Here is an 18,735-nt window from a genome sequence, read left to right on the forward strand (position 1 = left end):
AGAACGCGGTCCTCTGCGTACTCTTGCGTCGCCGGCGCCCAACTCTTGCCAAAGGATGCGAAATGTGCGCGGATACGCTGTCCGAATGCGTCTGGATGTGCTCCCCTAGCCTGCCTCGAAATGCGCCTGCCAGGTACGATCGCCTTCGGCCGCTGCCGACTGGCGGGAAGCCGATACAGCGCGGACGCGCCGCGCTCGCTTGTGCGGTGGTGGTGTAATGGTCAGCATAGTTGCCTTCCAAGCAGTTGATCCGGGTTCGATTCCCGGCCACCGCAGCAGGCTTTTAATTTCGCGTATGAGTACTTTTGCCACGCGCTCTTAAATTATTGTTTTTTCGCCCTCTTACTCGCTGCATACCAGCCCTTAGTGTGTCTCGACTTGTCTCGACTTTGCTCAGCTGACGCGAGAGCTGACGCTCTCAAATCGGCCTTTATCAAAACGACAAGCACGAGAAACGACTGAGAGAGCTAAGGAGAGGCGAGGCGATGGACACACAGCACGTCCCCTTCATTTCACGGTGGCGTCTCCCTGACCGAATCGGGCTGTAGCTCCGAAAACAAAGGAGAAACAAAAATAGGAAGTAAAAGTGCAAATAGTGCCCTGTGTTCCCATGCGCTCACCCGCCCAAGTACTGACAAGGGCCAAAGTTGTTACGCATCGGCAATCGGACACTTTCTTTCATTTTCTCTTTATCGGTTGAGAACCAGTGTATTCAAGATATTATGGCCATTGCCGAGTGAATGCTGTAGCGCTTCCCGACGAGTCGGGTTCGGATCCTCTGTCAACTTCCACGCAGGGTGATGATCTTCTGGTCATCACACTCGCCAGCTGAAATCGGCGCTGCCTTTTCGTAGTAGTAAAAGAGTAGTGGCCCGTGGGGGGATCGAACCCACGACCTTCGCGTTATTAGCACGACGCTCTAACCAACTGAGCTAACGGGCCTCGGCAGATGCAGTTGCTCAGCCCTACGCTGGAAACAGGTGGCATGAAGCCATACACCATTTCTATGGTCGTCGTGTGTCTGCTTCCCTAGTCTATATTCTGCTGACGGTCACGAAACAGTAGCTATATTGCGAGCAGGACGGGAAACGGCCGCTCGGACAGCTCAAACCTGTCACGATTCGTGTGGAAAAAATTCCGTTCCGGTACCGGGAATCGAACCCGGGCCTCCTGGGTGAAAGCCAGGTATCCTAGCCACTTTTTTTTTTTTTTTTTTTTTTTTTTTTTTTAAATCTCGTTTTGATTCCTTTTGTTCGTTGCATCTGCTCGGGGCGGACGTCGTAAGACAGCCGTATAGTTCGTTGTTGATCGATTAGCTCAGTTTTTTTTATTACAGAGGGCTGCTAACCCTCTGACCGAACACGCTGAGCTACCGTGCCGGCGCCACTAGACCACACCGGATGTGGCCGTTTCGTTCGACCGTTCGTACGGTCGCTTGTCGCATTTCGTGTCGAGTGCCGCGTCGGCGCCCCTCTCTCTTTGCGAGCATCTTTGCACATAGTGACTGGCAAGGCGCGCACCTCAAACGTCGCAGAGCAATGCTTTTGGCTTCATGCTCTGCTGGAAGAAGAGGAAAAGGGAAGCTGTAAGTAGCAATAACAGGAAGTAAACATTTTCCCGCTGAAGCGTTGAAACGTTGTGGATAACAAACAAGAAATACGTTGGCGCCCTAGCAACAGCACCACCATCAGTCACAGAAAATTAAATGCCCCGGGTGAGGATCGAACTCACGACCTTAAGATTATGAGACTTACGCGCTGCCTACTGCGCTACCGAGGCACGGGTGCACCGCTTGTCCTGCAAACTGGGTAAATGCCGTACCCAATATTAGACGTAGAGACACTGTACTTCCTGGATAACGTGTTCTGTTGCTACACGTGCACTGCCGGCCCAGTTGATTGCGGTGCTGCTGCAGCTGTTGCAACGATAGGCAGCACTCCTTGTCGTTAAAGTTCAGAGCCTCGGAGGCACCCGGACCCGGCAACTTGTGAGGCCAGGCCGACGCTAGTCTGTAGAACATGATGCGAGCGTCCTAGTGGGGACCCGCGAGTGCTGCGTTCTCGGTCCTTCTCAAGGGAAATCCAGCTACACATTCTTGTGGATCGTGCATCTCAAGCGCTCAAGCCACGCGGCAGCATCATCGCGGGAAAAGCAAAATGATGCATCGGCCGGGAATCGAACCCGGGCCGCCCGCGTGGCAGGCGAGCATTCTACCACTGAACCACCGATGCTGTGGCCAGCGGTAACTTGACGCTGCTTCCCGAGCAGATGTCTCAAGGGAAAGTGGGACTGCCGTCAAGCGCCGTAGCATTCTGTGGGAAAGATGCTGCAGACGCTGAATCCTGCACTGCACTGCTTAAAAATGCCGCCAGAACGCGGTCCTCTGCGTACTCTTGCGTCGCCGGCGCCCAACTCTTGCCAAAGGATGCGAAATGTGCGCGGATACGCTGTCCGAATGCGTCTGGATGTGCTCCCCTAGCCTGCCTCGAAATGCGCCTGCCAGGTACGATCGCCTTCGGCCGCTGCCGACTGGCGGGAAGCCGATACAGCGCGGACGCGCTGCGCTCGCTTGTGCGGTGGTGGTGTAATGGTCAGCATAGTTGCCTTCCAAGCAGTTGATCCGGGTTCGATTCCCGGCCACCGCAGCAGGCTTTTAATTTCGCGTATGAGTACTTTTGCCACGCGCTCTTAAATTATTGTTTTTTCGCCCTCTTACTCGCTGCATACCAGCCCTTAGTGTGTCTCGACTTGTCTCGACTTTGCTCAGCTGACGCGAGAGCTGACGCTCTCAAATCGGCCTTTATCAAAACGACAAGCACGAGAAACGACTGAGAGAGCTAAGGAGAGGCGAGGCGATGGACACACAGCACGTCCCCTTCATTTCACGGTGGCGTCTCCCTGACCGAATCGGGCTGTAGCTCCGAAAACAAAGGAGAAACAAAAATAGGAAGTAAAAGTGCAAATAGTGCCCTGTGTTCCCATGCGCTCACCCGCCCAAGTACTGACAAGGGCCAAAGTTGTTACGCATCGGCAATCGGACACTTTCTTTCATTTTCTCTTTATCGGTTGAGAACCAGTGTATTCAAGATATTATGGCCATTGCCGAGTGAATGCTGTAGCGCTTCCCGACGAGTCGGGTTCGGATCCTCTGTCAACTTCCACGCAGGGTGATGATCTTCTGGTCATCACACTCGCCAGCTGAAATCGGCGCTGCCTTTTCGTAGTAGTAAAAGAGTAGTGGCCCGTGGGGGGATCGAACCCACGACCTTCGCGTTATTAGCACGACGCTCTAACCAACTGAGCTAACGGGCCTCGGCAGATGCAGTTGCTCAGCCCTACGCTGGAAACAGGTGGCATGAAGCCATACACCATTTCTATGGTCGTCGTGTGTCTGCTTCCCTAGTCTATATTCTGCTGACGGTCACGAAACAGTAGCTATATTGCGAGCAGGACGGGAAACGGCCGCTCGGACAGCTCAAACCTGTCACGATTCGTGTGGAAAAAATTCCGTTCCGGTACCGGGAATCGAACCCGGGCCTCCTGGGTGAAAGCCAGGTATCCTAGCCACTTTTTTTTTTTTTTTTTTTTTTTTTTTTAAATCTCGTTTTGATTCCTTTTGTTCGTTGCATCTGCTCGGGGCGGACGTCGTAAGACAGCCGTATAGTTCGTTGTTGATCGATTAGCTCAGTTTTTTTTATTACAGAGGGCTGCTAACCCTCTGACCGAACACGCTGAGCTACCGTGCCGGCGCCACTAGACCACACCGGATGTGGCCGTTTCGTTCGACCGTTCGTACGGTCGCTTGTCGCATTTCGTGTCGAGTGCCGCGTCGGCGCCCCTCTCTCTTTGCGAGCATCTTTGCACATAGTGACTGGCAAGGCGCGCACCTCAAACGACGCAGAGCAATGCTTTTGGCTTCATGCTCTGCTGGAAGAAGAGGAAAAGGGAAGCTGTAAGTAGCAATAACAGGAAGTAAACATTTTCCCGCTGAAGCGTTGAAACGTTGTGGATAACAAACAAGAAATACGTTGGCGCCCTAGCAACAGCACCACCATCAGTCACAGAAAATTAAATGCCCCGGGTGAGGATCGAACTCACGACCTTAAGATTATGAGACTTACGCGCTGCCTACTGCGCTACCGAGGCACGGGTGCACCGCTTGTCCTGCAAACTGGGTAAATGCCGTACCCAATATTAGACGTAGAGACACTGTACTTCCTGGATAACGTGTTCTGTTGCTACACGTGCACTGCCGGCCCAGTTGATTGCGGTGCTGCTGCAGCTGTTGCAACGATAGGCAGCACTCCTTGTCGTTAAAGTTCAGAGCCTCGGAGGCACCCGGACCCGGCAACTTGTGAGGCCAGGCCGACGCTAGTCTGTAGAACATGATGCGAGCGTCCTAGTGGGGACCCGCGAGTGCTGCGTTCTCGGTCCTTCTCAAGGGAAATCCAGCTACACATTCTTGTGGATCGTGCATCTCAAGCGCTCAAGCCACGCGGCAGCATCATCGCGGGAAAAGCAAAATGATGCATCGGCCGGGAATCGAACCCGGGCCGCCCGCGTGGCAGGCGAGCATTCTACCACTGAACCACCGATGCTGGGGCCAGCGGTAACTTGACGCTGCTTCCCGAGCAGATGTCTCAAGGGAAAGTGGGACTGCCGTCAAGCGCCGTAGCATTCTGTGGGAAAGATGCTGCAGACGCTGAATCCTGCACTGCACTGCTTAAAAATGCCGCCAGAACGCGGTCCTCTGCGTACTCTTGCGTCGCCGGCGCCCAACTCTTGCCAAAGGATGCGAAATGTGCGCGGATACGCTGTCCGAATGCGTCTGGATGTGCTCCCCTAGCCTGCCTCGAAATGCGCCTGCCAGGTACGATCGCCTTCGGCCGCTGCCGACTGGCGGGAAGCCGATACAGCGCGGACGCGCCGCGCTCGCTTGTGCGGTGGTGGTGTAATGGTCAGCATAGTTGCCTTCCAAGCAGTTGATCCGGGTTCGATTCCCGGCCACCGCAGCAGGCTTTTAATTTCGCGTATGAGTACTTTTGCCACGCGCTCTTAAATTATTGTTTTTTCGCCCTCTTACTCGCTGCATACCAGCCCTTAGTGTGTCTCGACTTGTCTCGACTTTGCTCAGCTGACGCGAGAGCTGACGCTCTCAAATCGGCCTTTATCAAAACGACAAGCACGAGAAACGACTGAGAGAGCTAAGGAGAGGCGAGGCGATGGACACACAGCACGTCCCCTTCATTTCACGGTGGCGTCTCCCTGACCGAATCGGGCTGTAGCTCCGAAAACAAAGGAGAAACAAAAATAGGAAGTAAAAGTGCAAATAGTGCCCTGTGTTCCCATGCGCTCACCCGCCCAAGTACTGACAAGGGCCAAAGTTGTTACGCATCGGCAATCGGACACTTTCTTTCATTTTCTCTTTATCGGTTGAGAACCAGTGTATTCAAGATATTATGGCCATTGCCGAGTGAATGCTGTAGCGCTTCCCGACGAGTCGGGTTCGGATCCTCTGTCAACTTCCACGCAGGGTGATGATCTTCTGGTCATCACACTCGCCAGCTGAAATCGGCGCTGCCTTTTCGTAGTAGTAAAAGAGTAGTGGCCCGTGGGGGGATCGAACCCACGACCTTCGCGTTATTAGCACGACGCTCTAACCAACTGAGCTAACGGGCCTCGGCAGATGCAGTTGCTCAGCCCTACGCTGGAAACAGGTGGCATGAAGCCATACACCATTTCTATGGTCGTCGTGTGTCTGCTTCCCTAGTCTATATTCTGCTGACGGTCACGAAACAGTAGCTATATTGCGAGCAGGACGGGAAACGGCCGCTCGGACAGCTCAAACCTGTCACGATTCGTGTGGAAAAAATTCCGTTCCGGTACCGGGAATCGAACCCGGGCCTCCTGGGTGAAAGCCAGGTATCCTAGCCACTTTTTTTTTTTTTTTTTTTTTTTTTTTTTTAAATCTCGTTTTGATTCCTTTTGTTCGTTGCATCTGCTCGGGGCGGACGTCGTAAGACAGCCGTATAGTTCGTTGTTGATCGATTAGCTCAGTTTTTTTTATTACAGAGGGCTGCTAACCCTCTGACCGAACACGCTGAGCTACCGTGCCGGCGCCACTAGACCACACCGGATGTGGCCGTTTCGTTCGACCGTTCGTACGGTCGCTTGTCGCATTTCGTGTCGAGTGCCGCGTCGGCGCCCCTCTCTCTTTGCGAGCATCTTTGCACATAGTGACTGGCAAGGCGCGCACCTCAAACGTCGCAGAGCAATGCTTTTGGCTTCATGCTCTGCTGGAAGAAGAGGAAAAGGGAAGCTGTAAGTAGCAATAACAGGAAGTAAACATTTTCCCGCTGAAGCGTTGAAACGTTGTGGATAACAAACAAGAAATACGTTGGCGCCCTAGCAACAGCACCACCATCAGTCACAGAAAATTAAATGCCCCGGGTGAGGATCGAACTCACGACCTTAAGATTATGAGACTTACGCGCTGCCTACTGCGCTACCGAGGCACGGGTGCACCGCTTGTCCTGCAAACTGGGTAAATGCCGTACCCAATATTAGACGTAGAGACACTGTACTTCCTGGATAACGTGTTCTGTTGCTACACGTGCACTGCCGGCCCAGTTGATTGCGGTGCTGCTGCAGCTGTTGCAACGATAGGCAGCACTCCTTGTCGTTAAAGTTCAGAGCCTCGGAGGCACCCGGACCCGGCAACTTGTGAGGCCAGGCCGACGCTAGTCTGTAGAACATGATGCGAGCGTCCTAGTGGGGACCCGCGAGTGCTGCGTTCTCGGTCCTTCTCAAGGGAAATCCAGCTACACATTCTTGTGGATCGTGCATCTCAAGCGCTCAAGCCACGCGGCAGCATCATCGCGGGAAAAGCAAAATGATGCATCGGCCGGGAATCGAACCCGGGCCGCCCGCGTGGCAGGCGAGCATTCTACCACTGAACCACCGATGCTGGGGCCAGCGGTAACTTGACGCTGCTTCCCGAGCAGATGTCTCAAGGGAAAGTGGGACTGCCGTCAAGCGCCGTAGCATTCTGTGGGAAAGATGCTGCAGACGCTGAATCCTGCACTGCACTGCTTAAAAATGCCGCCAGAACGCGGTCCTCTGCGTACTCTTGCGTCGCCGGCGCCCAACTCTTGCCAAAGGATGCGAAATGTGCGCGGATACGCTGTCCGAATGCGTCTGGATGTGCTCCCCTAGCCTGCCTCGAAATGCGCCTGCCAGGTACGATCGCCTTCGGCCGCTGCCGACTGGCGGGAAGCCGATACAGCGCGGACGCGCCGCGCTCGCTTGTGCGGTGGTGGTGTAATGGTCAGCATAGTTGCCTTCCAAGCAGTTGATCCGGGTTCGATTCCCGGCCACCGCAGCAGGCTTTTAATTTCGCGTATGAGTACTTTTGCCACGCGCTCTTAAATTATTGTTTTTTCGCCCTCTTACTCGCTGCATACCAGCCCTTAGTGTGTCTCGACTTGTCTCGACTTTGCTCAGCTGACGCGAGAGCTGACGCTCTCAAATCGGCCTTTATCAAAACGACAAGCACGAGAAACGACTGAGAGAGCTAAGGAGAGGCGAGGCGATGGACACACAGCACGTCCCCTTCATTTCACGGTGGCGTCTCCCTGACCGAATCGGGCTGTAGCTCCGAAAACAAAGGAGAAACAAAAATAGGAAGTAAAAGTGCAAATAGTGCCCTGTGTTCCCATGCGCTCACCCGCCCAAGTACTGACAAGGGCCAAAGTTGTTACGCATCGGCAATCGGACACTTTCTTTCATTTTCTCTTTATCGGTTGAGAACCAGTGTATTCAAGATATTATGGCCATTGCCGAGTGAATGCTGTAGCGCTTCCCGACGAGTCGGGTTCGGATCCTCTGTCAACTTCCACGCAGGGTGATGATCTTCTGGTCATCACACTCGCCAGCTGAAATCGGCGCTGCCTTTTCGTAGTAGTAAAAGAGTAGTGGCCCGTGGGGGGATCGAACCCACGACCTTCGCGTTATTAGCACGACGCTCTAACCAACTGAGCTAACGGGCCTCGGCAGATGCAGTTGCTCAGCCCTACGCTGGAAACAGGTGGCATGAAGCCATACACCATTTCTATGGTCGTCGTGTGTCTGCTTCCCTAGTCTATATTCTGCTGACGGTCACGAAACAGTAGCTATATTGCGAGCAGGACGGGAAACGGCCGCTCGGACAGCTCAAACCTGTCACGATTCGTGTGGAAAAAATTCCGTTCCGGTACCGGGAATCGAACCCGGGCCTCCTGGGTGAAAGCCAGGTATCCTAGCCACTTTTTTTTTTTTTTTTTTTTTTTTTTTTTAAATCTCGTTTTGATTCCTTTTGTTCGTTGCATCTGCTCGGGGCGGACGTCGTAAGACAGCCGTATAGTTCGTTGTTGATCGATTAGCTCAGTTTTTTTTATTACAGAGGGCTGCTAACCCTCTGACCGAACACGCTGAGCTACCGTGCCGGCGCCACTAGACCACACCGGATGTGGCCGTTTCGTTCGACCGTTCGTACGGTCGCTTGTCGCATTTCGTGTCGAGTGCCGCGTCGGCGCCCCTCTCTCTTTGCGAGCATCTTTGCACATAGTGACTGGCAAGGCGCGCACCTCAAACGTCGCAGAGCAATGCTTTTGGCTTCATGCTCTGCTGGAAGAAGAGGAAAAGGGAAGCTGTAAGTAGCAATAACAGGAAGTAAACATTTTCCCGCTGAAGCGTTGAAACGTTGTGGATAACAAACAAGAAATACGTTGGCGCCCTAGCAACAGCACCACCATCAGTCACAGAAAATTAAATGCCCCGGGTGAGGATCGAACTCACGACCTTAAGATTATGAGACTTACGCGCTGCCTACTGCGCTACCGAGGCACGGGTGCACCGCTTGTCCTGCAAACTGGGTAAATGCCGTACCCAATATTAGACGTAGAGACACTGTACTTCCTGGATAACGTGTTCTGTTGCTACACGTGCACTGCCGGCCCAGTTGATTGCGGTGCTGCTGCAGCTGTTGCAACGATAGGCAGCACTCCTTGTCGTTAAAGTTCAGAGCCTCGGAGGCACCCGGACCCGGCAACTTGTGAGGCCAGGCCGACGCTAGTCTGTAGAACATGATGCGAGCGTCCTAGTGGGGACCCGCGAGTGCTGCGTTCTCGGTCCTTCTCAAGGGAAATCCAGCTACACATTCTTGTGGATCGTGCATCTCAAGCGCTCAAGCCACGCGGCAGCATCATCGCGGGAAAAGCAAAATGATGCATCGGCCGGGAATCGAACCCGGGCCGCCCGCGTGGCAGGCGAGCATTCTACCACTGAACCACCGATGCTGGGGCCAGCGGTAACTTGACGCTGCTTCCCGAGCAGATGTCTCAAGGGAAAGTGGGACTGCCGTCAAGCGCCGTAGCATTCTGTGGGAAAGATGCTGCAGACGCTGAATCCTGCACTGCACTGCTTAAAAATGCCGCCAGAACGCGGTCCTCTGCGTACTCTTGCGTCGCCGGCGCCCAACTCTTGCCAAAGGATGCGAAATGTGCGCGGATACGCTGTCCGAATGCGTCTGGATGTGCTCCCCTAGCCTGCCTCGAAATGCGCCTGCCAGGTACGATCGCCTTCGGCCGCTGCCGACTGGCGGGAAGCCGATACAGCGCGGACGCGCCGCGCTCGCTTGTGCGGTGGTGGTGTAATGGTCAGCATAGTTGCCTTCCAAGCAGTTGATCCGGGTTCGATTCCCGGCCACCGCAGCAGGCTTTTAATTTCGCGTATGAGTACTTTTGCCACGCGCTCTTAAATTATTGTTTTTTCGCCCTCTTACTCGCTGCATACCAGCCCTTAGTGTGTCTCGACTTGTCTCGACTTTGCTCAGCTGACGCGAGAGCTGACGCTCTCAAATCGGCCTTTATCAAAACGACAAGCACGAGAAACGACTGAGAGAGCTAAGGAGAGGCGAGGCGATGGACACACAGCACGTCCCCTTCATTTCACGGTGGCGTCTCCCTGACCGAATCGGGCTGTAGCTCCGAAAACAAAGGAGAAACAAAAATAGGAAGTAAAAGTGCAAATAGTGCCCTGTGTTCCCATGCGCTCACCCGCCCAAGTACTGACAAGGGCCAAAGTTGTTACGCATCGGCAATCGGACACTTTCTTTCATTTTCTCTTTATCGGTTGAGAACCAGTGTATTCAAGATATTATGGCCATTGCCGAGTGAATGCTGTAGCGCTTCCCGACGAGTCGGGTTCGGATCCTCTGTCAACTTCCACGCAGGGTGATGATCTTCTGGTCATCACACTCGCCAGCTGAAATCGGCGCTGCCTTTTCGTAGTAGTAAAAGAGTAGTGGCCCGTGGGGGGATCGAACCCACGACCTTCGCGTTATTAGCACGACGCTCTAACCAACTTAGCTAACGGGCCTCGGCAGATGCAGTTGCTCAGCCCTACGCTGGAAACAGGTGGCATGAAGCCATACACCATTTCTATGGTCGTCGTGTGTCTGCTTCCCTAGTCTATATTCTGCTGACGGTCACGAAACAGTAGCTATATTGCGAGCAGGACGGGAAACGGCCGCTCGGACAGCTCAAACCTGTCACGATTCGTGTGGAAAAAATTCCGTTCCGGTACCGGGAATCGAACCCGGGCCTCCTGGGTGAAAGCCAGGTATCCTAGCCACTTTTTTTTTTTTTTTTTTTTTTTTTTTTTTTTAAATCTCGTTTTGATTCCTTTTGTTCGTTGCATCTGCTCGGGGCGGACGTCGTAAGACAGCCGTATAGTTCGTTGTTGATCGATTAGCTCAGTTTTTTTTATTACAGAGGGCTGCTAACCCTCTGACCGAACACGCTGAGCTACCGTGCCGGCGCCACTAGACCACACCGGATGTGGCCGTTTCGTTCGACCGTTCGTACGGTCGCTTGTCGCATTTCGTGTCGAGTGCCGCGTCGGCGCCCCTCTCTCTTTGCGAGCATCTTTGCACATAGTGACTGGCAAGGCGCGCACCTCAAACGTCGCAGAGCAATGCTTTTGGCTTCATGCTCTGCTGGAAGAAGAGGAAAAGGGAAGCTGTAAGTAGCAATAACAGGAAGTAAACATTTTCCCGCTGAAGCGTTGAAACGTTGTGGATAACAAACAAGAAATACGTTGGCGCCCTAGCAACAGCACCACCATCAGTCACAGAAAATTAAATGCCCCGGGTGAGGATCGAACTCACGACCTTAAGATTATGAGACTTACGCGCTGCCTACTGCGCTACCGAGGCACGGGTGCACCGCTTGTCCTGCAAACTGGGTAAATGCCGTACCCAATATTAGACGTAGAGACACTGTACTTCCTGGATAACGTGTTCTGTTGCTACACGTGCACTGCCGGCCCAGTTGATTGCGGTGCTGCTGCAGCTGTTGCAACGATAGGCAGCACTCCTTGTCGTTAAAGTTCAGAGCCTCGGAGGCACCCGGACCCGGCAACTTGTGAGGCCAGGCCGACGCTAGTCTGTAGAACATGATGCGAGCGTCCTAGTGGGGACCCGCGAGTGCTGCGTTCTCGGTCCTTCTCAAGGGAAATCCAGCTACACATTCTTGTGGATCGTGCATCTCAAGCGCTCAAGCCACGCGGCAGCATCATCGCGGGAAAAGCAAAATGATGCATCGGCCGGGAATCGAACCCGGGCCGCCCGCGTGGCAGGCGAGCATTCTACCACTGAACCACCGATGCTGGGGCCAGCGGTAACTTGACGCTGCTTCCCGAGCAGATGTCTCAAGGGAAAGTGGGACTGCCGTCAAGCGCCGTAGCATTCTGTGGGAAAGATGCTGCAGACGCTGAATCCTGCACTGCACTGCTTAAAAATGCCGCCAGAACGCGGTCCTCTGCGTACTCTTGCGTCGCCGGCGCCCAACTCTTGCCAAAGGATGCGAAATGTGCGCGGATACGCTGTCCGAATGCGTCTGGATGTGCTCCCCTAGCCTGCCTCGAAATGCGCCTGCCAGGTACGATCGCCTTCGGCCGCTGCCGACTGGCGGGAAGCCGATACAGCGCGGACGCGCCGCGCTCGCTTGTGCGGTGGTGGTGTAATGGTCAGCATAGTTGCCTTCCAAGCAGTTGATCCGGGTTCGATTCCCGGCCACCGCAGCAGGCTTTTAATTTCGCGTATGAGTACTTTTGCCACGCGCTCTTAAATTATTGTTTTTTCGCCCTCTTACTCGCTGCATACCAGCCCTTAGTGTGTCTCGACTTGTCTCGACTTTGCTCAGCTGACGCGAGAGCTGACGCTCTCAAATCGGCCTTTATCAAAACGACAAGCACGAGAAACGACTGAGAGAGCTAAGGAGAGGCGAGGCGATGGACACACAGCACGTCCCCTTCATTTCACGGTGGCGTCTCCCTGACCGAATCGGGCTGTAGCTCCGAAAACAAAGGAGAAACAAAAATAGGAAGTAAAAGTGCAAATAGTGCCCTGTGTTCCCATGCGCTCACCCGCCCAAGTACTGACAAGGGCCAAAGTTGTTACGCATCGGCAATCGGACACTTTCTTTCATTTTCTCTTTATCGGTTGAGAACCAGTGTATTCAAGATATTATGGCCATTGCCGAGTGAATGCTGTAGCGCTTCCCGACGAGTCGGGTTCGGATCCTCTGTCAACTTCCACGCAGGGTGATGATCTTCTGGTCATCACACTCGCCAGCTGAAATCGGCGCTGCCTTTTCGTAGTAGTAAAAGAGTAGTGGCCCGTGGGGGGATCGAACCCACGACCTTCGCGTTATTAGCACGACGCTCTAACCAACTGAGCTAACGGGCCTCGGCAGATGCAGTTGCTCAGCCCTACGCTGGAAACAGGTGGCATGAAGCCATACACCATTTCTATGGTCGTCGTGTGTCTGCTTCCCTAGTCTATATTCTGCTGACGGTCACGAAACAGTAGCTATATTGCGAGCAGGACGGGAAACGGCCGCTCGGACAGCTCAAACCTGTCACGATTCGTGTGGAAAAAATTCCGTTCCGGTACCGGGAATCGAACCCGGGCCTCCTGGGTGAAAGCCAGGTATCCTAGCCACTTTTTTTTTTTTTTTTTTTTTTTTTTTTAAATCTCGTTTTGATTCCTTTTGTTCGTTGCATCTGCTCGGGGCGGACGTCGTAAGACAGCCGTATAGTTCGTTGTTGATCGATTAGCTCAGTTTTTTTTATTACAGAGGGCTGCTAACCCTCTGACCGAACACGCTGAGCTACCGTGCCGGCGCCACTAGACCACACCGGATGTGGCCGTTTCGTTCGACCGTTCGTACGGTCGCTTGTCGCATTTCGTGTCGAGTGCCGCGTCGGCGCCCCTCTCTCTTTGCGAGCATCTTTGCACATAGTGACTGGCAAGGCGCGCACCTCAAACGTCGCAGAGCAATGCTTTTGGCTTCATGCTCTGCTGGAAGAAGAGGAAAAGGGAAGCTGTAAGTAGCAATAACAGGAAGTAAACATTTTCCCGCTGAAGCGTTGAAACGTTGTGGATAACAAACAAGAAATACGTTGGCGCCCTAGCAACAGCACCACCATCAGTCACAGAAAATTAAATGCCCCGGGTGAGGATCGAACTCACGACCTTAAGATTATGAGACTTACGCGCTGCCTACTGCGCTACCGAGGCACGGGTGCACCGCTTGTCCTGCAAACTGGGTAAATGCCGTACCCAATATTAGACGTAGAGACACTGTACTTCCTGGATAACGTGTTCTGTTGCTACACGTGCACTGCCGGCCCAGTTGATTGCGGTGCTGCTGCAGCTGTTGCAACGATAGGCAGCACTCCTTGTCGTTAAAGTTCAGAGCCTCGGAGGCACCCGGACCCGGCAACTTGTGAGGCCAGGCCGACGCTAGTCTGTAGAACATGATGCGAGCGTCCTAGTGGGGACCCGCGAGTGCTGCGTTCTCGGTCCTTCTCAAGGGAAATCCAGCTACACATTCTTGTGGATCGTGCATCTCAAGCGCTCAAGCCACGCGGCAGCATCATCGCGGGAAAAGCAAAATGATGCATCGGCCGGGAATCGAACCCGGGCCGCCCGCGTGGCAGGCGAGCATTCTACCACTGAACCACCGATGCTGGGGCCAGCGGTAACTTGACGCTGCTTCCCGAGCAGATGTCTCAAGGGAAAGTGGGACTGCCGTCAAGCGCCGTAGCATTCTGTGGGAAAGATGCTGCAGACGCTGAATCCTGCACTGCACTGCTTAAAAATGCCGCCAGAACGCGGTCCTCTGCGTACTCTTGCGTCGCCGGCGCCCAACTCTTGCCAAAGGATGCGAAATGTGCGCGGATACGCTGTCCGAATGCGTCTGGATGTGCTCCCCTAGCCTGCCTCGAAATGCGCCTGCCAGGTACGATCGCCTTCGGCCGCTGCCGACTGGCGGGAAGCCGATACAGCGCGGACGCGCCGCGCTCGCTTGTGCGGTGGTGGTGTAATGGTCAGCATAGTTGCCTTCCAAGCAGTTGATCCGGGTTCGATTCCCGGCCACCGCAGCAGGCTTTTAATTTCGCGTATGAGTACTTTTGCCACGCGCTCTTAAATTATTGTTTTTTCGCCCTCTTACTCGCTGCATACCAGCCCTTAGTGTGTCTCGACTTGTCTCGACTTTGCTCAGCTGACGCGAGAGCTGACGCTCTCAAATCGGCCTTTATCAAAACGACAAGCACGAGAAACGACTGAGAGAGCTAAGGAGAGGCGAGGCGATGGACACACAGCACGTCCCCTTCATTTCACGGTGGCGTCTCCCTGACCGAATCGGGCTGTAGCTCCGAAAACAAAGGAGAAACAAAAATAGGAAGTAAAAGTGCAAATAGTGCCCTGTGTTCCCATGCGCTCACCCGCCCAAGTACTGACAAGGGCCAAAGTTGTTACGCATCGGCAATCGGACACTTTCTTTCATTTTCTCTTTATCGGTTGAGAACCAGTGTATTCAAGATATTATGGCCATTGCCGAGTGAATGCTGTAGCGCTTCCCGACGAGTCGGGTTCGGATCCTCTGTCAACTTCCACGCAGGGTGATGATCTTCTGGTCATCACACTCGCCAGCTGAAATCGGCGCTGCCTTTTCGTAGTAGTAAAAGAGTAGTGGCCCGTGGGGGGATCGAACCCACGACCTTCGCGTTATTAGCACGACGCTCTAACCAACTGAGCTAACGGGCCTCGGCAGATGCAGTTGCTCAGCCCTACGCTGGAAACAGGTGGCATGAAGCCATACACCATTTCTATGGTCGTCGTGTGTCTGCTTCCCTAGTCTATATTCTGCTGACGGTCACGAAACAGTAGCTATATTGCGAGCAGGACGGGAAACGGCCGCTCGGACAGCTCAAACCTGTCACGATTCGTGTGGAAAAAATTCCGTTCCGGTACCGGGAATCGAACCCGGGCCTCCTGGGTGAAAGCCAGGTATCCTAGCCACTTTTTTTTTTTTTTTTTTTTTTTTTTTTTTTAAATCTCGTTTTGATTCCTTTTGTTCGTTGCATCTGCTCGGGGCGGACGTCGTAAGACAGCCGTATAGTTCGTTGTTGATCGATTAGCTCAGTTTTTTTTATTACAGAGGGCTGCTAACCCTCTGACCGAACACGCTGAGCTACCGTGCCGGCGCCACTAGACCACACCGGATGTGGCCGTTTCGTTCGACCGTTCGTACGGTCGCTTGTCGCATTTCGTGTCGAGTGCCGCGTCGGCGCCCCTCTCTCTTTGCGAGCATCTTTGCACATAGTGACTGGCAAGGCGCGCACCTCAAACGTCGCAGAGCAATGCTTTTGGCTTCATGCTCTGCTGGAAGAAGAGGAAAAGGGAAGCTGTAAGTAGCAATAACAGGAAGTAAACATTTTCCCGCTGAAGCGTTGAAACGTTGTGGATAACAAACAAGAAATACGTTGGCGCCCTAGCAACAGCACCACCATCAGTCACAGAAAATTAAATGCCCCGGGTGAGGATCGAACTCACGACCTTAAGATTATGAGACTTACGCGCTGCCTACTGCGCTACCGAGGCACGGGTGCACCGCTTGTCCTGCAAACTGGGTAAATGCCGTACCCAATATTAGACGTAGAGACACTGTACTTCCTGGATAACGTGTTCTGTTGCTACACGTGCACTGCCGGCCCAGTTGATTGCGGTGCTGCTGCAGCTGTTGCAACGATAGGCAGCACTCCTTGTCGTTAAAGTTCAGAGCCTCGGAGGCACCCGGACCCGGCAACTTGTGAGGCCAGGCCGACGCTAGTCTGTAGAACATGATGCGAGCGTCCTAGTGGGGACCCGCGAGTGCTGCGTTCTCGGTCCTTCTCAAGGGAAATCCAGCTACACATTCTTGTGGATCGTGCATCTCAAGCGCTCAAGCCACGCGGCAGCATCATCGCGGGAAAAGCAAAATGATGCATCGGCCGGGAATCGAACCCGGGCCGCCCGCGTGGCAGGCGAGCATTCTACCACTGAACCACCGATGCTGGGGCCAGCGGTAACTTGACGCTGCTTCCCGAGCAGATGTCTCAAGGGAAAGTGGGACTGCCGTCAAGCGCCGTAGCATTCTGTGGGAAAGATGCTGCAGACGCTGAATCCTGCACTGCACTGCTTAAAAATGCCGCCAGAACGCGGTCCTCTGCGTACTCTTGCGTCGCCGGCGCCCAACTCTTGCCAAAGGATGCGAAATGTGCGCGGATACGCTGTCCGAATGCGTCTGGATGTGCTCCCCTAGCCTGCCTCGAAATGCGCCTGCCAGGTACGATCGCCTTCGGCCGCTGCCGACTGGCGGGAAGCCGATACAGCGCGGACGCGCCGCGCTCGCTTGTGCGGTGGTGGTGTAATGGTCAGCATAGTTGCCTTCCAAGCAGTTGATCCGGGTTCGATTCCCGGCCACCGCAGCAGGCTTTTAATTTCGCGTATGAGTACTTTTGCCACGCGCTCTTAAATTATTGTTTTTTCGCCCTCTTACTCGCTGCATACCAGCCCTTAGTGTGTCTCGACTTGTCTCGACTTTGCTCAGCTGACGCGAGAGCTGACGCTCTCAAATCGGCCTTTATCAAAACGACAAGCACGAGAAACGACTGAGAGAGCTAAGGAGAGGCGAGGCGATGGACACACAGCACGTCCCCTTCATTTCACGGTGGCGTCTCCCTGACCGAATCGGGCTGTAGCTCCGAAAACAAAGGAGAAACAAAAATAGGAAGTAAAAGTGCAAATAGTGCCCTGTGTTCCCATGCGCTCACCCGCCCAAGTACTGACAAGGGCCAAAGTTGTTACGCATCGGCAATCGGACACTTTCTTTCATTTTCTCTTTATCGGTTGAGAACCAGTGTATTCAAGATATTATGGCCATTGCCGAGTGAATGCTGTAGCGCTTCCCGACGAGTCGGGTTCGGATCCTCTGTCAACTTCCACGCAGGGTGATGATCTTCTGGTCATCACACTCGCCAGCTGAAATCGGCGCTGCCTTTTCGTAGTAGTAAAAGAGTAGTGGCCCGTGGGGGGATCGAACCCACGACCTTCGCGTTATTAGCACGACGCTCTAACCAACTGAGCTAACGGGCCTCGGCAGATGCAGTTGCTCAGCCCTACGCTGGAAACAGGTGGCATGAAGCCATACACCATTTCTATGGTCGTCGTGTGTCTGCTTCCCTAGTCTATATTCTGCTGACGGTCACGAAACAGTAGCTATATTGCGAGCAGGACGGGAAACGGCCGCTCGGACAGCTCAAACCTGTCACGATTCGTGTGGAAAAAATTCCGTTCCGGTACCGGGAATCGAACCCGGGCCTCCTGGGTGAAAGCCAGGTATCCTAGCCACTTTTTTTTTTTTTTTTTTTTTTTTTTTTAAATCTCGTTTTGATTCCTTTTGTTCGTTGCATCTGCTCGGGGCGGACGTCGTAAGACAGCCGTATAGTTCGTTGTTGATCGATTAGCTCAGTTTTTTTTATTACAGAGGGCTGCTAACCCTCTGACCGAACACGCTGAGCTACCGTGCCGGCGCCACTAGACCACACCGGATGTGGCCGTTTCGTTCGACCGTTCGTACGGTCGCTTGTCGCATTTCGTGTCGAGTGCCGCGTCGGCGCCCCTCTCTCTTTGCGAGCATCTTTGCACATACTGACTGGCAAGGCGCGCACCTCAAACGTCGCAGAGCAATGCTTTTGGCTTCATGCTCTGCTGGAAGAAGAGGAAAAGGGAAGCTGTAAGTAGCAATAACAGGAAGTAAACATTTTCCCGCTGAAGCGTTGAAACGTTGTGGATAACAAACAAGAAATACGTTGGCGCCCTAGCAACAGCACCACCATCAGTCACAGAAAATTAAATGCCCCGGGTGAGGATCGAACTCACGACCTTAAGATTATGAGACTTACGCGCTGCCTACTGCGCTACCGAGGCACGGGTGCACCGCTTGTCCTGCAAACTGGGTAAATGCCGTACCCAATATTAGACGTAGAGACACTGTACTTCCTGGATAACGTGTTCTGTTGCTACACGTGCACTGCCGGCCCAGTTGATTGCGGTGCTGCTGCAGCTGTTGCAACGATAGGCAGCACTCCTTGTCGTTAAAGTTCAGAGCCTCGGAGGCACCCGGACCCGGCAACTTGTGAGGCCAGGCCGACGCTAGTCTGTAGAACATGATGCGAGCGTCCTAGTGGGGACCCGCGAGTGCTGCGTTCTCGGTCCTTCTCAAGGGAAATCCAGCTACACATTCTTGTGGATCGTGCATCTCAAGCGCTCAAGCCACGCGGCAGCATCATCGCGGGAAAAGCAAA

General features: G+C 53.7%; 31 non-coding genes across 31 annotated transcripts; 8 read left to right on the top strand and 23 right to left on the bottom strand.

Moving 5' to 3' along the window:
- Positions 1 to 203: 203 nt before the first annotated feature.
- Trnag-ucc lies at positions 204 to 275 on the top strand. Its single transcript has one exon. It is a non-coding gene; the product is annotated as a tRNA-Gly (tRNA).
- Positions 276 to 868: 593 nt separating this feature from the next.
- Trnai-aau lies at positions 869 to 942 on the bottom strand. The gene has a single exon. It is a non-coding gene; the product is annotated as a tRNA-Ile (tRNA).
- A 764-nt stretch (positions 943 to 1,706) lies between these two features.
- Positions 1,707 to 1,779, bottom strand: Trnam-cau. The gene has a single exon. It is a non-coding gene; the product is annotated as a tRNA-Met (tRNA).
- Positions 1,780 to 2,160: 381 nt separating this feature from the next.
- On the bottom strand, positions 2,161 to 2,231 carry Trnag-gcc. Its single transcript has one exon. It is a non-coding gene; the product is annotated as a tRNA-Gly (tRNA).
- A 342-nt stretch (positions 2,232 to 2,573) lies between these two features.
- Positions 2,574 to 2,645, top strand: Trnag-ucc. The gene has a single exon. It is a non-coding gene; the product is annotated as a tRNA-Gly (tRNA).
- A 593-nt stretch (positions 2,646 to 3,238) lies between these two features.
- Positions 3,239 to 3,312, bottom strand: Trnai-aau. Its single transcript has one exon. It is a non-coding gene; the product is annotated as a tRNA-Ile (tRNA).
- A 761-nt stretch (positions 3,313 to 4,073) lies between these two features.
- On the bottom strand, positions 4,074 to 4,146 carry Trnam-cau. The gene has a single exon. It is a non-coding gene; the product is annotated as a tRNA-Met (tRNA).
- A 381-nt stretch (positions 4,147 to 4,527) lies between these two features.
- Positions 4,528 to 4,598, bottom strand: Trnag-gcc. Its single transcript has one exon. It is a non-coding gene; the product is annotated as a tRNA-Gly (tRNA).
- A 342-nt stretch (positions 4,599 to 4,940) lies between these two features.
- Trnag-ucc lies at positions 4,941 to 5,012 on the top strand. Its single transcript has one exon. It is a non-coding gene; the product is annotated as a tRNA-Gly (tRNA).
- Positions 5,013 to 5,605: 593 nt separating this feature from the next.
- Trnai-aau lies at positions 5,606 to 5,679 on the bottom strand. Its single transcript has one exon. It is a non-coding gene; the product is annotated as a tRNA-Ile (tRNA).
- A 763-nt stretch (positions 5,680 to 6,442) lies between these two features.
- Positions 6,443 to 6,515, bottom strand: Trnam-cau. Its single transcript has one exon. It is a non-coding gene; the product is annotated as a tRNA-Met (tRNA).
- Positions 6,516 to 6,896: 381 nt separating this feature from the next.
- Trnag-gcc lies at positions 6,897 to 6,967 on the bottom strand. The gene has a single exon. It is a non-coding gene; the product is annotated as a tRNA-Gly (tRNA).
- A 342-nt stretch (positions 6,968 to 7,309) lies between these two features.
- Positions 7,310 to 7,381, top strand: Trnag-ucc. The gene has a single exon. It is a non-coding gene; the product is annotated as a tRNA-Gly (tRNA).
- A 593-nt stretch (positions 7,382 to 7,974) lies between these two features.
- Trnai-aau lies at positions 7,975 to 8,048 on the bottom strand. Its single transcript has one exon. It is a non-coding gene; the product is annotated as a tRNA-Ile (tRNA).
- A 762-nt stretch (positions 8,049 to 8,810) lies between these two features.
- Positions 8,811 to 8,883, bottom strand: Trnam-cau. Its single transcript has one exon. It is a non-coding gene; the product is annotated as a tRNA-Met (tRNA).
- A 381-nt stretch (positions 8,884 to 9,264) lies between these two features.
- Trnag-gcc lies at positions 9,265 to 9,335 on the bottom strand. Its single transcript has one exon. It is a non-coding gene; the product is annotated as a tRNA-Gly (tRNA).
- Positions 9,336 to 9,677: 342 nt separating this feature from the next.
- Trnag-ucc lies at positions 9,678 to 9,749 on the top strand. Its single transcript has one exon. It is a non-coding gene; the product is annotated as a tRNA-Gly (tRNA).
- A 593-nt stretch (positions 9,750 to 10,342) lies between these two features.
- Positions 10,343 to 10,416, bottom strand: Trnai-aau. The gene has a single exon. It is a non-coding gene; the product is annotated as a tRNA-Ile (tRNA).
- A 765-nt stretch (positions 10,417 to 11,181) lies between these two features.
- On the bottom strand, positions 11,182 to 11,254 carry Trnam-cau. Its single transcript has one exon. It is a non-coding gene; the product is annotated as a tRNA-Met (tRNA).
- A 381-nt stretch (positions 11,255 to 11,635) lies between these two features.
- Positions 11,636 to 11,706, bottom strand: Trnag-gcc. Its single transcript has one exon. It is a non-coding gene; the product is annotated as a tRNA-Gly (tRNA).
- A 342-nt stretch (positions 11,707 to 12,048) lies between these two features.
- Trnag-ucc lies at positions 12,049 to 12,120 on the top strand. Its single transcript has one exon. It is a non-coding gene; the product is annotated as a tRNA-Gly (tRNA).
- A 593-nt stretch (positions 12,121 to 12,713) lies between these two features.
- Positions 12,714 to 12,787, bottom strand: Trnai-aau. Its single transcript has one exon. It is a non-coding gene; the product is annotated as a tRNA-Ile (tRNA).
- Positions 12,788 to 13,548: 761 nt separating this feature from the next.
- Positions 13,549 to 13,621, bottom strand: Trnam-cau. The gene has a single exon. It is a non-coding gene; the product is annotated as a tRNA-Met (tRNA).
- A 381-nt stretch (positions 13,622 to 14,002) lies between these two features.
- Positions 14,003 to 14,073, bottom strand: Trnag-gcc. Its single transcript has one exon. It is a non-coding gene; the product is annotated as a tRNA-Gly (tRNA).
- Positions 14,074 to 14,415: 342 nt separating this feature from the next.
- Trnag-ucc lies at positions 14,416 to 14,487 on the top strand. The gene has a single exon. It is a non-coding gene; the product is annotated as a tRNA-Gly (tRNA).
- A 593-nt stretch (positions 14,488 to 15,080) lies between these two features.
- Positions 15,081 to 15,154, bottom strand: Trnai-aau. The gene has a single exon. It is a non-coding gene; the product is annotated as a tRNA-Ile (tRNA).
- A 764-nt stretch (positions 15,155 to 15,918) lies between these two features.
- On the bottom strand, positions 15,919 to 15,991 carry Trnam-cau. The gene has a single exon. It is a non-coding gene; the product is annotated as a tRNA-Met (tRNA).
- Positions 15,992 to 16,372: 381 nt separating this feature from the next.
- Trnag-gcc lies at positions 16,373 to 16,443 on the bottom strand. The gene has a single exon. It is a non-coding gene; the product is annotated as a tRNA-Gly (tRNA).
- Positions 16,444 to 16,785: 342 nt separating this feature from the next.
- Trnag-ucc lies at positions 16,786 to 16,857 on the top strand. Its single transcript has one exon. It is a non-coding gene; the product is annotated as a tRNA-Gly (tRNA).
- Positions 16,858 to 17,450: 593 nt separating this feature from the next.
- On the bottom strand, positions 17,451 to 17,524 carry Trnai-aau. Its single transcript has one exon. It is a non-coding gene; the product is annotated as a tRNA-Ile (tRNA).
- Positions 17,525 to 18,285: 761 nt separating this feature from the next.
- Trnam-cau lies at positions 18,286 to 18,358 on the bottom strand. The gene has a single exon. It is a non-coding gene; the product is annotated as a tRNA-Met (tRNA).
- Positions 18,359 to 18,735: the final 377 nt, after the last annotated feature.

This window comes from Schistocerca americana, unplaced genomic scaffold, assembly GCF_021461395.2.
Source record: "Schistocerca americana isolate TAMUIC-IGC-003095 unplaced genomic scaffold, iqSchAmer2.1 HiC_scaffold_637, whole genome shotgun sequence".
NCBI lineage: Eukaryota > Metazoa > Arthropoda > Insecta > Orthoptera > Acrididae > Schistocerca > Schistocerca americana.